This window comes from Gracilinanus agilis, chromosome 3 (genome assembly GCF_016433145.1).
Source record: "Gracilinanus agilis isolate LMUSP501 chromosome 3, AgileGrace, whole genome shotgun sequence".
Lineage (NCBI taxonomy): Eukaryota > Metazoa > Chordata > Mammalia > Didelphimorphia > Didelphidae > Gracilinanus > Gracilinanus agilis.
Genome location: NC_058132.1, coordinates 111,840,947 through 111,854,021, shown reverse-complemented (window position 1 = coordinate 111,854,021; position 13,075 = coordinate 111,840,947).

Sequence of the window (13,075 nt, the reverse complement as noted above, 5' to 3'; positions counted from 1 at the left end):
CTATTATTAGCTATTGTGATAGCTCATCATTAGCATTAATAATTAATGAATTAAATAAGAGATTAGACATAAAACTGTCTTTGGGTTTTCAAAGTCTTTGCCAGCCAAATGTAATTTCTGCCAGGTTCCACTCCGCTAGAAAGACTTTGAGACCCAATGACAAATACTGTTTAATCTCTGATGACCAGCCTAGATAAGACTAGAGAGGCTCAGCGACAACAGTCACTTAGTGATGAATTCTTTAGCCCTGGAAAGTCATAGAAGAAAAATACTAAGTTGATTGAAAGGTTCAGACAATACAAGATCCTACTATGCTTACAGTTTGTTGAATATAAGAAAGCATTTGACTCAATAGGGCAAGGTGTCTCCTATGCATTTGTAAAACTCTTACAATTCATTCCAATGGCCATGAAGGTGGCTAAAGCAGGCTTGGTGGAGTGCTTAGACCTTTGTCAGACATCAGAGACTCCAAGATCATCCATTGCATCATGGGCCAGTGCCAGGTATCTTGACTTTTGTCCTGCCACTGGAGTGTAATGACGCTGGAAGAGAGAATGAGACTGACAGAGTTCACACAACTATGCCTCCTTAAATCCAATTCATGCTCAAGCCAAAGCATCATCTTGGTGATATCATTAGTCCTCTTCAAAAACAAAGGATGAACAACAAAATTCTCACAAGGTTCCTTAAAAAAGAAAAAATTGGGGGGTAGCTGGGTTGCTCAGTGGATTGAGAGTCAGGCCTAGAGACGGGAGGTCCTAGGTTCAAATCCGGCCTCAGACACTTCCCAGCTGTGTGACCCTGGGCAAGTCACTTGACCCCCATTGCCTACCCTTACCACTCTTACACCTATAAGTCAATACACAGAAGTTAAGGGTTTAAAATAAAAATTAAAAAAAAAAAGAAAGAAAGAATTGTTTTGTGACCCGATTATTAAGTGAGACATGGAACAGGGAAACTTGGTCACCAAAGTTATTTGCTTCTTTCGTAGAGTTCAAATGGGAAAAAATTCCTTATATGAAAGAAAAAATACACTTTGTGCTAAGCTAAAATCTTCAAAGAAACGTATTATTAATGTACACAGATTTTGTGTGAGGAGTTCTGACCATTAGAACTTACCTGCTAGAGAAAGAACTGACTCAAGCAATAGCCAAATCAGAATTTAGAGTAATTCTGAGGCATAAGATGAAGACACCTTATTACATTAATGAAAACTACATTAAATGAAAACAATACATGAGTAGGCAATTTTCAGGTAAAGAAATCAAAAGTATCAATAAGCACATGAGAAAGAGTTCTAAATTTCTAATAATTAGAGAAATGCAAATCAAAACAATTCTGAGGTCTCACCTCACACCTAGCAGATTGGCTAAAATGAAAGAAGGGGAGAGTAATGAATGCTGGAGGGGATGTGGCAAAATTGGGACATTAATGCATTGCTGGTGGAGTTGTGAACTGATCCAGCCATTCTGGCTGGCAATTTGGAATCATGCTCAAAGGGCTATAAAAGAATGCCTGCCCTTTGACCCAGCCATACCATTGTTGGGTTTGTACCCCAAAGAGATCATAAATAAACAGACTTGTACGAAAATATTTATAGCTATGCTTTTTGTGGTGGCAAAAAAAACTGGAAAAGGAGGGTATGTCCTTCAATTGGGGAATGGCTGAATAAATTATGGTATATGCTGGTGATGGAATACTATTGTGCTAAAAGGAATAATAAACTGGAGGAGTTCCAGGCAAACTGGAGAGACCTCCGGGAACTGATGCAGAGTGAAAGGAGCAGAGCCAGAAGAACACTGTACACAGAGACTGATATACTGTGGTAAAATAGAATGTAATGGACTTCTGTACCAGCAGCAATACAATGACCCAGGACAATTCAGAGGGATTTATGGTAAAGAACGCTACCCACACTCAGAGGAAGGACTGCAGGAGAGGAAACATATAAGAAAAACAACTGCTTGAATGCATGGGTCGGGGTGGACATGATTGGGGATGTAGACTCGAAACTACCACACCAATGCAACTATCAACAATTTGGAAATAGGTCTTGATCAAGGACACATGACAAAACCAGTGGAAATGTGCGTCCGCCATGGGTGGGGGGGTGAAGGGGGGTGAAGGGGAAAGTAGGAGCATGAATCATGTAACCATGTTAAAAATGAAAAATAATAAAAAAAATGAAAAAAAAACTAAACACTAAAACACATTAATGAAAACTAAAAGTACATAGTTTTTCCATCAAAATTTTTGAATTATTTACCAAAGAGGATGATGTTGATGTGATACATACCTTTGGAGAAGTTCTATTTTTCCAGAAAATTAGGAACACTCCTCTACTCAACAATTAAGCCTTCTTGGGGGATTAAGAGCATAACCAAGGACAGCTAAGTAGCACAATGGCCTGGAGTCAGGAAGACCTGGATTCAAATCTGGCCTCAGACATTTTCTAGCTGTGCATCCCTGGGCAAGTCACTTGACTCCAGTTGCCTAGCCCTTACCTCTCTTCTGCCTTATAATTAATATTTAGTATCTATTCAAACATAGAAGTTAAGAATTTTTTTAAAAGACATATCCTATCTTAATATGATCCTTGAGTCACCAGTCTAAGGAAATCAAGAATATCAGACCAAAGAAACTTTTGCAACACTAAGTTTAACTTTTAAAACACAGTGGAGCACTAAGTTCTTAAAACGTCTGAAACCAAAGCACTAAGTAAGGTGAAGTCCTCCAGATGCTCCTGGTGTGGATAACCCTGCAAACTTCAATTGCCAAAAAGCTAGAAAACTGCCTAAATACTCATGATCATTCCAAATAGTGTTCCCTAGCTAATCACAGAGAAAAAAGCAAGATAGACTTTTAAAAATGTCTATTTCTAGAATGAGCTATGTAATTAGATGGATAATCTCTCATTGATCTGGTCCATCAAAAAAATATATGGACACAGTAGATTGACAATAAAGTAGTCCCAGAGTTAACAGGGAAGCTATCAGGCTATGATATACTGGCAAAATTATGCAACATTCTTAATAATCCTAAGTGTCTCTCATCTTTTTAATAACCATATTTTCCCAGTATTGCCCTTGACAATACTGGAATTCCACAGCCTCCAAAGAATTAGAATCATAGGTTAATCAGAGGGCAAATAAGAGATGCATCAATATATTGCCAACAAAGAATTAGGCTCACCAGAAGCAGCATACATCAAAGAAATAGATAACCAAAAATGGATGTGGGCTAAGCATGTAGCAAAGAGGAGGGATAGCAAGGAGAGCCTGTGTGCTCCACTGATGTCTACCCAATGTCAAGAGATCAAAGACTGGAGAATGTTGAGCTAACCACCACCCCCCGCCCCAAAACAGAAGGATTCTCATGAAGACTTACAAATGGCAAAGGATTGGAAAGGGTGGATGAATGGAGCTCATCACTGGAAGGAGTATCTGCTTTAATGAGGTCACTGAACCATGGAAGTATGGATATTTGGGGTTTTTTTGTTTTGTTTTTTGTTTTATTTTTTAGAAAAAAATGTTCCATGGTTACAAGATTCATGTTCTAACTTTCTCCCCCCTCCGAAACCCACCCCCCACCCCCGTGGCTGACGTGCATTTCCACTGGTTTCTTTGTGTGTCATCGATCATGACCTATTTCCATATTATTGATAATTGTTCTAGGGTGGTTGTTTAGAGTTTACTTCCCAAATCATGTCCGCATCAACCCATGTGTTCAAGCAGTTGTTTTTCTTCTGTTTCCACTCCTGTAGTTCTTTCTCTGCATGTGGGTAGCGTTCTTTTCCATAAATCCCTCAGAATTGTCCTGGGTCATTGAATTGCTGCTAGTACAGAAGTCCATTACATTAGATTTTACCGCAGTGTATCAGTCTCTATGTACAATGTTCTCCTGCTTCTGCTCCTTTCACTCTGCATCAATTCCTGGAGGTCATTCCAGTTCACATGGAATTCCTCCAGTTTATTATTCCTTTGAGCACAATAGTATTCCATCACCAACAGATACCACAATTTGTTCAGCCATTCCCCAATTGAAGGGTATATCCTTGTTTTCCAATTTTTTGCCACCACAAAGAGTGCAGCTATAAATATTTTTGTACATGTCTTTTTTTCCTATGATCTCTTTGGGGTACAAACCCAGCAATGGTATGGTTGAATCAAAGGGCAGGCAATCTTTTAGCACTACTTGGGCATAGTTCCAAATTGCCATCTAGAATGGTTGGATCAGTTCACAACTCCACCAGCAATGCATTAATGCCCCAATTTTGCCACATCCCCTCCAACATTCATTACTTTCCCCTGCTATCATTTTAGCCGATCTGCTAGGTATGAGGTGATACTTCAGAGTTGTTTTGATTTGCATTTCTCTAATTGTTAGAGATTTAGAACACTTTCTCATGTGCTTATTGATAGTTTTGATTTCTTTATCTGAAAATTGCTTATTCATGTCCCTTGCCTATTTATTGATTGGGAAATGGCTTGATTTTTTTGTACAATTGATTTAGCGTATATGTGAGCAATTAGAACTTTGTCAGAGTTTTTTGTTATAAAGATTTTTCCCCAGTTTGTTGTTTTCCTTCAGATTTTGGTTGCATTGGGTTTCTTTTGTACAAAACCTTTTAAATTTAATGTAATCAAAATTATATATTTTGCATTTTGTAATTTTTTCTAACTCTTGCTTCGTTTTAAAATCTTTCCTTTCCTAGAGATCTGACAAGTATACTATTCTGTGTTTGCCTAATTTCTTACAGTTTTCTTCTTTATATTCAAGTCATTCACCCATTCTGAATTTATCTTCGTGTAGGGTGTGAGATGTTGATCTAAACCTAATCTCTCCCATATTATTTTCCAATTTCCCCAGCATTTTTTATCAAATAATGGATTTTTGTCCCAAAAGTTGAGCTCTCTGGATTTGTCATAGACTGTCTTGCTGACATCACTTACCCCAAGTCTATTCCACTGATCCTTTCTGTCTCTTAGGGAGTACCATATTGTTTTGATTACCACTGCTTTATAGTATAGTTTAAGATCTGGTACTGCTAGGCCAACTTCCTTCACATTTTTTTTCATTATTTCCCTTGATATTCTTGATCTTTTTGTTCTTCCAAATGAACTTTGTTATATTTTTTTCTAATTCAGTAAAAAAGTTTCTTTGTAGTTTGATAGGTATGGCCCTAAAAAAGGAAATTAATTTGGGTAGAATGGTCATTTTTATTATGTTAGCTTATCCTACCCATGAGCAATCAATATTTTTCTAATTGTTTAGATCTAGTTTTAATTGTTTGGAAAGTGTTTTGTAGTTGTGTTCGTATAATTCCTGTGTTTGTTTTGGTAAATAGATTCCCAAGTATTTTATGTTATCCAGGGTGATTTTAAATTATTTTTCTCTTTCTAACTTTTAGTGTTGTAATGTGTTGGAAATACATAGAAATGCTGATGATTTATATGCATTTATTTTTTATCCTGCAACTTTGCTAAAGTTGTTGATTATTTCTACTAGCTTTTTAGTTGATTCTCTCGGACTTTTTAAGTAGACCATCACATCATCTGCAAAGAGTGATAGCTTAGTCTCTTCATTGCCTATTTTAATACCTTCAATTTCTTTTTCTTCTCTAATTGCTACTGCTAGTGTTTCTAGTACAAAGTTAAATAATAGAAGTGATAATGGGCAGCCTTGTTTCATGCCTGATCTTATTGGAAAGGCTTCTAATTTATCCCCACTACATATGAAGCTTGTTGATGGTTTTAGATATATACTGTTTATTATTTTTAGGAAAGGTCCTTCTATTCCTATACTTTCTAGTGTTTTCAATAGGAATGAGTGTTGTATTTTGTCAAAGGCTTTTTTCAGCATCTATTGAGATAATCATGTGATTTTTGTTTGTTAGTTTGTTGATATGGTCAATTATGTGGATAGTTTTTCTAAATTTGAACCATCCTTGCATTCCTGGTATAAATCCCACCTGGTCATGGTGGATGACCTTCGTAATTACTTGCTGGAGTCTTTTTGCTAGTGTTCTATTTAAGATTTTTGTATCCATGTTCATTAGGGAGATTGGTCTGTAGTTTGCTTTGTTTTTGGTCTGCCTGGCTTTGGAATCAGTACCATACTAGAGTCATAAAAGGAATTTGGTAAGACTCCTTTCTTTGCTTATTATGTCAAATACTTTGTATAGTATCGGGATTAGTTCTTTGAATGTCTGATAGAATTCACTTGTGAATCCATCAGGCCCTGGCGATTTTTTCTTAGGGACTTCTTTGATGGCTTATTCAATTTCTTTTTCTGATATTGGATTAAGAATTCTATATCCTATTTCTTCTGCTGTTAATCTAGGCAATTTATTTTTTGTAGATATTCATCCATATCACCTAGATTACTATATTTATTGCCTTATTAATTGGGCAAAATACTTTTTAATGATTGCCTTAATTTCCTCTTCATTAGAGGTGTGGTCTCACTTTTCATCTTTGATACTATTAATTTGGCTTTTCTTTCCTTTTTTATTAGATTTACCAGTACTTTATTTTATCTGGTTTTTTTCAAAATGCCAGCTTCTAGTCTTATTTATTAATAAAATAGTTCTTTTACTTTCAATTTTATTAATTTCTCCTTTGACTTTTAGCATTTCTAGTTTAGTTTTCATCTCGGGATAGTTAATTTGATCGTTTTCTAGTTTTTTAAGTTGCATGCCAAATTCATTAACCTCTGCCCTCCCTAATTTGTTAATATGTGCATTCAATGATATAAATTTTCCCCATAAAACTGCTTTGGCTGCATCCCATAGGTTTTGGTAAGAAGTCTCATCATTGTCATTGTCTTCAATGAAATTATTGTTTCTATGATTCATTCTTTCACTAACTTATTTTGAAGGATCATATTATTTAATTTCCAATTAGTTTTTGGTTTGCCTCTCCATGTATCCTTGCTAATATAACTATTTTTATTGCATTATGATCTGATAAGTTTGCATTTATTATTTCTGCTTTTTTGCATTTGTTTGCCATGTTTCTATGCTCTTGAACTTGGTCAGTCTTTGTGAATGTTCCATGTGCTGCTGAAAAGGTGTATTCCTTTTTGTCCCTATTTATTTTTCTCCACATATCTATTAATTTTAATTTTTCTAGGATTTCATTCCTCTCATCTCTTTATTATTCATTTTTTGGTTTGATTTATCTAGATCTGATAGTATAGTTTTGCTATCTATTTCGTCCTTGACCTCCACTAGCTTCTCCTTTAGAAATCTGGATGCTATAACATTTGGTGCATACATGTTGAGTACTGATATTTCTTCATTGTTTATACCGCCTTTTATCAGGATACATTTACCTTCCCTATCTCTTTTAACCAGATCTAATTTTACTTTGACTTTGTCAGAAATCATGATTGCAACTCCTGCCTTCTTTTTCTCATTTGAAGCCCAATAGATTTTGCTCCAGCCTTTTATTTCTACTCTATGTATGTCTGCCTGTCTCATGTGTGTTTCTTGTAGAAAACATATGGTAGGATTTTGGTTTCTAATCCATTCTGCTATTTGCTTCCATTTTATGGGTGAGTTCATCCCATTCACATTCAGAGTTATAATTATCAACTGTATATTCTGAAACATTTTGATTCTCTTTCCTTGTTCTGCCCTTTCTTCTTTCACTATTTCCTTCTATACCAGTGGTTTTTTAAATCAGTTTCCCTAATCCCCTCCCTTATTGTACTTCCCTTTCTCCCCACTCCCTTCTTATTCCTCTCTTGTTCTTCTTTAGGGTCTTTTAAGCTACCTCACCTGCCCTCTCCCTCCCTAGTGTTGCTTCCCTCCCCATCAGTCCTTTTGTTACCCTTCTACTTTTCTATAGGGTGACATGAATCAATTCTCTGCCCCAATGGATCTGATTGATCTTCCTTCTTTAAGTTAATTTCAATGCCCTTGAGTATTAAGTATTTCCTCTCTCCAACTTCTTTACCCTTCCAGTGTATTGATCTTCTCCCCTGTTCACCCCATGCTCTTCTTTATGGAATATAAATTTACTCCATTTTGTCTATTTCCCCATTTTTCTTAATATCTCCTTTTTTCCCCTCTAGTTTTGTATATATTTATACATATATACGTACATATATATATATATATATATGTATATCTTAACATTTCATCCTATACAGTTTGTCACCATTCCCTCTAAATAAACTTCTTCTAGTTACCCTGTTGATAATAATTTTTAATATTTACCAATATCTTCTTTTCTTCTAGGGATACAAATCAATTGAACTTATTGAAGGTCCCTTAAAGAAAAGATTTTCCCCCCTGCTCTCTTAATTACCTTATGGTGATTCTCTTGAGTTCTCTGTTTGGGCAGCAAACTCTGTTTAAGTCCAGTTTTTTCTTTATGAATGCTTGGACATCCTCAATTTTCCATACTTTCCCCTGCAAAAATGTAGTCAATTTTGCTAGTTGATTCTTGGTTGTAGACCCAGTTTTCTTGCTTTCCAGAATATTTTATTCCATGCCTTCCAGTCCTTCAATGTAGATGCAGCCAGATCCTGTGTTGTTATCCTAACTGTGGTTCCCTGGTATCTGAATGACTTCTTTTTAGTAGCTTGTAATTTGTTTTCCTTGATCTGGTAGTTTTTGAATTTGGCTATAATATTCCTGGAAGTTGTCAGTTGTGGATTAAATGGAGGAGGTGATCTGTGGATTCTTTTGATTTCTACTTTCACCCCTTGTTTGAGAATGTCAGGGCAGTTTTCTTGAATAATTTCCTGTAGGATGATGTCCAAACTTTTTCTTTTGTCATGATGTTCTGGTAAACCAATAATTCTTAAATTGTCTCTTCAAGATCTGTTCTCCAGATCTTTGGTTGTATCAATGAGGTGTTTCATATTCTCCTCAAATTTTTCATTTTTTAAATTTTGTTTTATATATTCTTGCTGCGTTGTGAAGTCATTTGCTTCTAGTTGTTGAGTTCTATTTTTTAAAGACTGAATTTCATCCCTGGCTTTTTGGTCATCCTTCTCCTTCTGGTCTGATTTTGTTTGTAGATCATCTTTTGCCTTATTTGCTTCATTTTTCAGCTGTTCAATTTGGGCTTTTAATACTTTATTTTCTTGTTTTAGTTCATGCATTTCCTTTTTGAAATTGTCTTCAGCCTCTCTTGATTGCTTTTTGAGTTCTTGAAATTCTTGAGTTAATTGAATTTTTGAGATCTTCCAAAGCCTGTCTCCAATTTGCTGGAGCTTCCTCCTCTTCTTCCATTTAATTTGCTCTTTTTCCACTTCCTGGAAAGATGTCAATTGTCATTTCTTTTCTCTTTTTCTATTGTTTACTCATATTTTTTCCTTCTCTGTTCTACTAGTTTAATCAGATGGATTTAATCATCTTTGATGAAAGATCTTCCCCCAGCTGGCAATGGAGGTTTGTAGTTATATTCTCTGCAGTCTATGGTGTAGGGATGTTGGAGTTTCCCTGCCCTCTGAAGACTTCTTGTCTGTCCAATTAACAGGATTAAGCCTGGACTGGATTAGTCTATATTGCTGAATGTGCCCTGAGGCTAAAACCTCCAGAGAAAAAGGAAAAAAGTGGGGTTGGGGGTCAAGATGGAGTGTTTTTGCTGAGCTGTCTAGTAGTAGGGGCCCCTGCTCTGTCCTGTTGTTAGACCTGGTTTTCTTTCCTCTCAAAGCCCTTTGTTCCCTCTATCTTGGTGTGGTAAAGCTGGAAGGTCTGAAGTTTTGCTCCATCTAAGCTGCCGTCTTCTGAGGGTTTTTGCTGTATACTGGCTTTCTCCTCTAGCCACCTCCCCAGTGCCTGTGTTCAACTCCCTGAATCCAGCACTAACAAGGCCCTCTCTCCAGGCCAGTGCGCTCAGCCACCCAGAGATTTCAGGGACCGCTGGAGACTCCTCACAGCCTGTGGGGGAGGGGTCCTGGGATTCCCCTTCTATATCCTCAGACCCAATATATTGTTAAAGAATTCAAGCCTTTTTCTTTTGGTGTACCTCTTTAGTTATCCAGCAGTAGGGTCCCCTTGCTCTGACCTGTAAGATTTGGTCCTCTTTCTTCTCGAAATGCTTTGTTTTCTATCTTGGTGTGGAAAGGGTGTTGAGGTTTTAAGATTTGCTCCATCTAAGCTTCCATCTTCCCAAAATTCAAAGTATGAACATTTGTAATGAAATTAGAGGGCATGTAAAGTATTTTTATTAGCTTATTTTTATATGCCAGTTTAGGAATAAAAAGTATCTACTAAAATCCTACTCTACTGCTGCATTATTGGTATTGTAATCTTGGATTTTCAAAAACTATGCCATCAGAGTATGAAGTTTCCTAAGTCTCTAAATAGAATAAATTTCAAGTGCAGTCCAGTGATAGAAAGATTAAGTGTTTATACAGATAATAAAGTCTTTGGATCACAAAGAGGCAGCATGATATAGCAGGATAAGCACCGTGTTGTCTGAAGACCCAGGTTCAAATCTTACTTCAGCTGTTAATAATCTATAAGGCATTGGGCAATTCACTTCAACTCTGTGGAATTCATTTTTCTCATCTGACAAATGAGATGTTGGACTAGATGCCCTTTGAGATCCTTTCCAGCTTTAAAACTATAAATCTATTTCTAAAGCATGGAGGGTTTATAATATAAATTGTTAGAACTATCCATATGGGTGAAAATCAACAGGTCTTCCAAGCACTGAAGTAAGACTCCAAATGACTTTGCATTGCTTTCATCTCACCTGACCCCTACAAAAATATTATTAGTCAAGTAGCATAAATGGTATTTTTCACTGGTAAGTAACCAAGGGTCAGACACTTGAAATGACTTGGCCAAGGTCACACAGAAAATGTGGAGCTGGAACTTGGACCTGGTCTTCTTACTCTGAGTCTAGGGCTCCTCCTATCATTTCAATCATGTTTCCTCATTCCTGATAATTTTCTGTCATTGGTATTATGTTCCGTGAAGATCTGTATGTGCTACTCAGTAAAATATCTTGGAAGCTTTCTGAATTAAGCTTTATGAGGAAAATCCTAAGGCCTCCTATGTGGAATTTCTCTCTGTGGTGACTTGTTAGATGGGTTTGTAAGACACCCTACTCTAGGGAACAGCTAGGTGGCTCAGTGGATTAAGAGTCAATTTTAGATATGGGAGATCCTAGGTTCAAATCTGGTCTCTATTGAAGTTATGTCTTATTTAGGATTAGCTAGGATTATTTAGATTCACTAGCACAGTGAATAGAGCATTAGACATGAAGTCAAGAAGACTCATCTTTGTGAGTTCAAATCCAACCTCAGATATTAGCTGTGTGACCCTAGACAAGTCCCTTAACCCTGTTTCAGTTTCCTCATATGGAAAATAAACTGGACGAGGAAATGGCCAACCACTCCAGTATCTTTGCCAAGAAGACCCCAAATGGGGTCACAAAGAGTCAGACATGACTGAAATGACTGAACAACAAAACTTGTTTATCCAGAATAGAGGAGGATCAGGCTGATCTTTATTAAGCTTGGAGCTTGGCTAGAATGTTAAGTTATGAAAAAGCAAATTTTAAATCAGCATGATGAATTTCTAACCATTCAAGTTGTCAAACAGAATAATGAGCTGTCTCTAGAAGTTGGGGGTTCCTTGTTAGTAGGACTTTTCTTCAGGCACAGGCTAGATGATTTCTTGTCAAAAATGGTGAAGGGGATCCATGCTTCAAGTAGAGGCCTCAATCAATTCCCCTCTAACATCTGTCCAACTCCAAGAATCTAGGATTCTATGTAATAATATGATAATGTGCTCTCCTTTGCACAATCTATGCAATCAGTAAAGGGAAAGCATAAAAAAAGAAACAAAGTCTGCTTAAAAGAATACTTTAAGGGGACAGGCAGCTGGGTGGCTCAGTGGATTGAGAGCCAGGCCTAGAGATGGGAGGTCCTAGGTTCAAATCTGGCCTCAGATACTTCCTAGCTGTGTGACCCTGGGCAAGTCACTTGACCCCCATTGCCTAGCCCTTACCACTCTTCTGCCTTGGAGCAAATATACAGTATTGACTCCAAGATGGAAGGTAAGGGTTTAAAAAAGAAAAGAATATTGTAATTTTGGTGTATCATACCACTTCAAGCTTCTTCATTCCACTTCCTGTGTCCAAATGGGGCCTGAGAGTAGAAGATGGCAAAAGTATTCATGGAATGATACATGTATAACCCAGTGGAATTGCTTGTCAGCTCCAGGAGAGGGGAAGAAGAGGGATGGGAAAAATCATGAATCATGGAACCATGGAAAAATATTCTAAATAAATAAATATTTTTAAAGTGTACATGGAAGAAAGAGAAGGGAGAATGAAGGCTGTGTTGGCCACAACCGAGGTGTTTGGAGGGTGATGACTGGATTAGTGGGTGGTTGATCATGAGAAGAAAGAAGATGATGACACTAAAATGTCAGCAAAATTGACAGGTGTCCCAGATGGAAAAAAAAGCTGAGGAAATGTTATTCTAACCAACTGATGACTCAGTATCAAGGACTGACTAGGAAATGCCCCTCTTTAAGAACCAGAAGGGAGGGGGCTATCAAGATTTCTCCAGATCCCTATTGGTCTTTTTTACCTTTTACCAATCCCTCTCTGCTTCACTGTCATGCCCCTGCTATGTACATCCACAGCTCCCTCCTGAAAGATTTCTGATCCACTAGATTCAGAGAATTGGTCCCCTGCTCCCCACACTTTCTACCTACACTTCCCCCAGAATTCAAACCTGCTTGATCTTCCACAAGACTCTCTGCTGCTGTCTTCTTCTACCCTCCTGCTCTTACCAGACAATACCTCAGGCCCTTCAGCCTTCTACTCAGGGCTCATTAACGAGGTCTTGGACCCCACTTGTGATTATACCAACCCCAATGCTTCCAGTACCCTAGAGAAGACAGGGTTTTAGCTAAGGGGTGGATAGTTGCCATTATCAAATGCCACGTACAGATAGGCACTTTGAAAAATATTTATTATAATAATGCTTATCATAGCACAGAGGAATGAAGTGACTTGCCCAAGGGGCAGGGATAACACAGTAGTATCCCAATCCAATGTCACATCTCATGAATTCCAACAGAGGGGCAGGAATA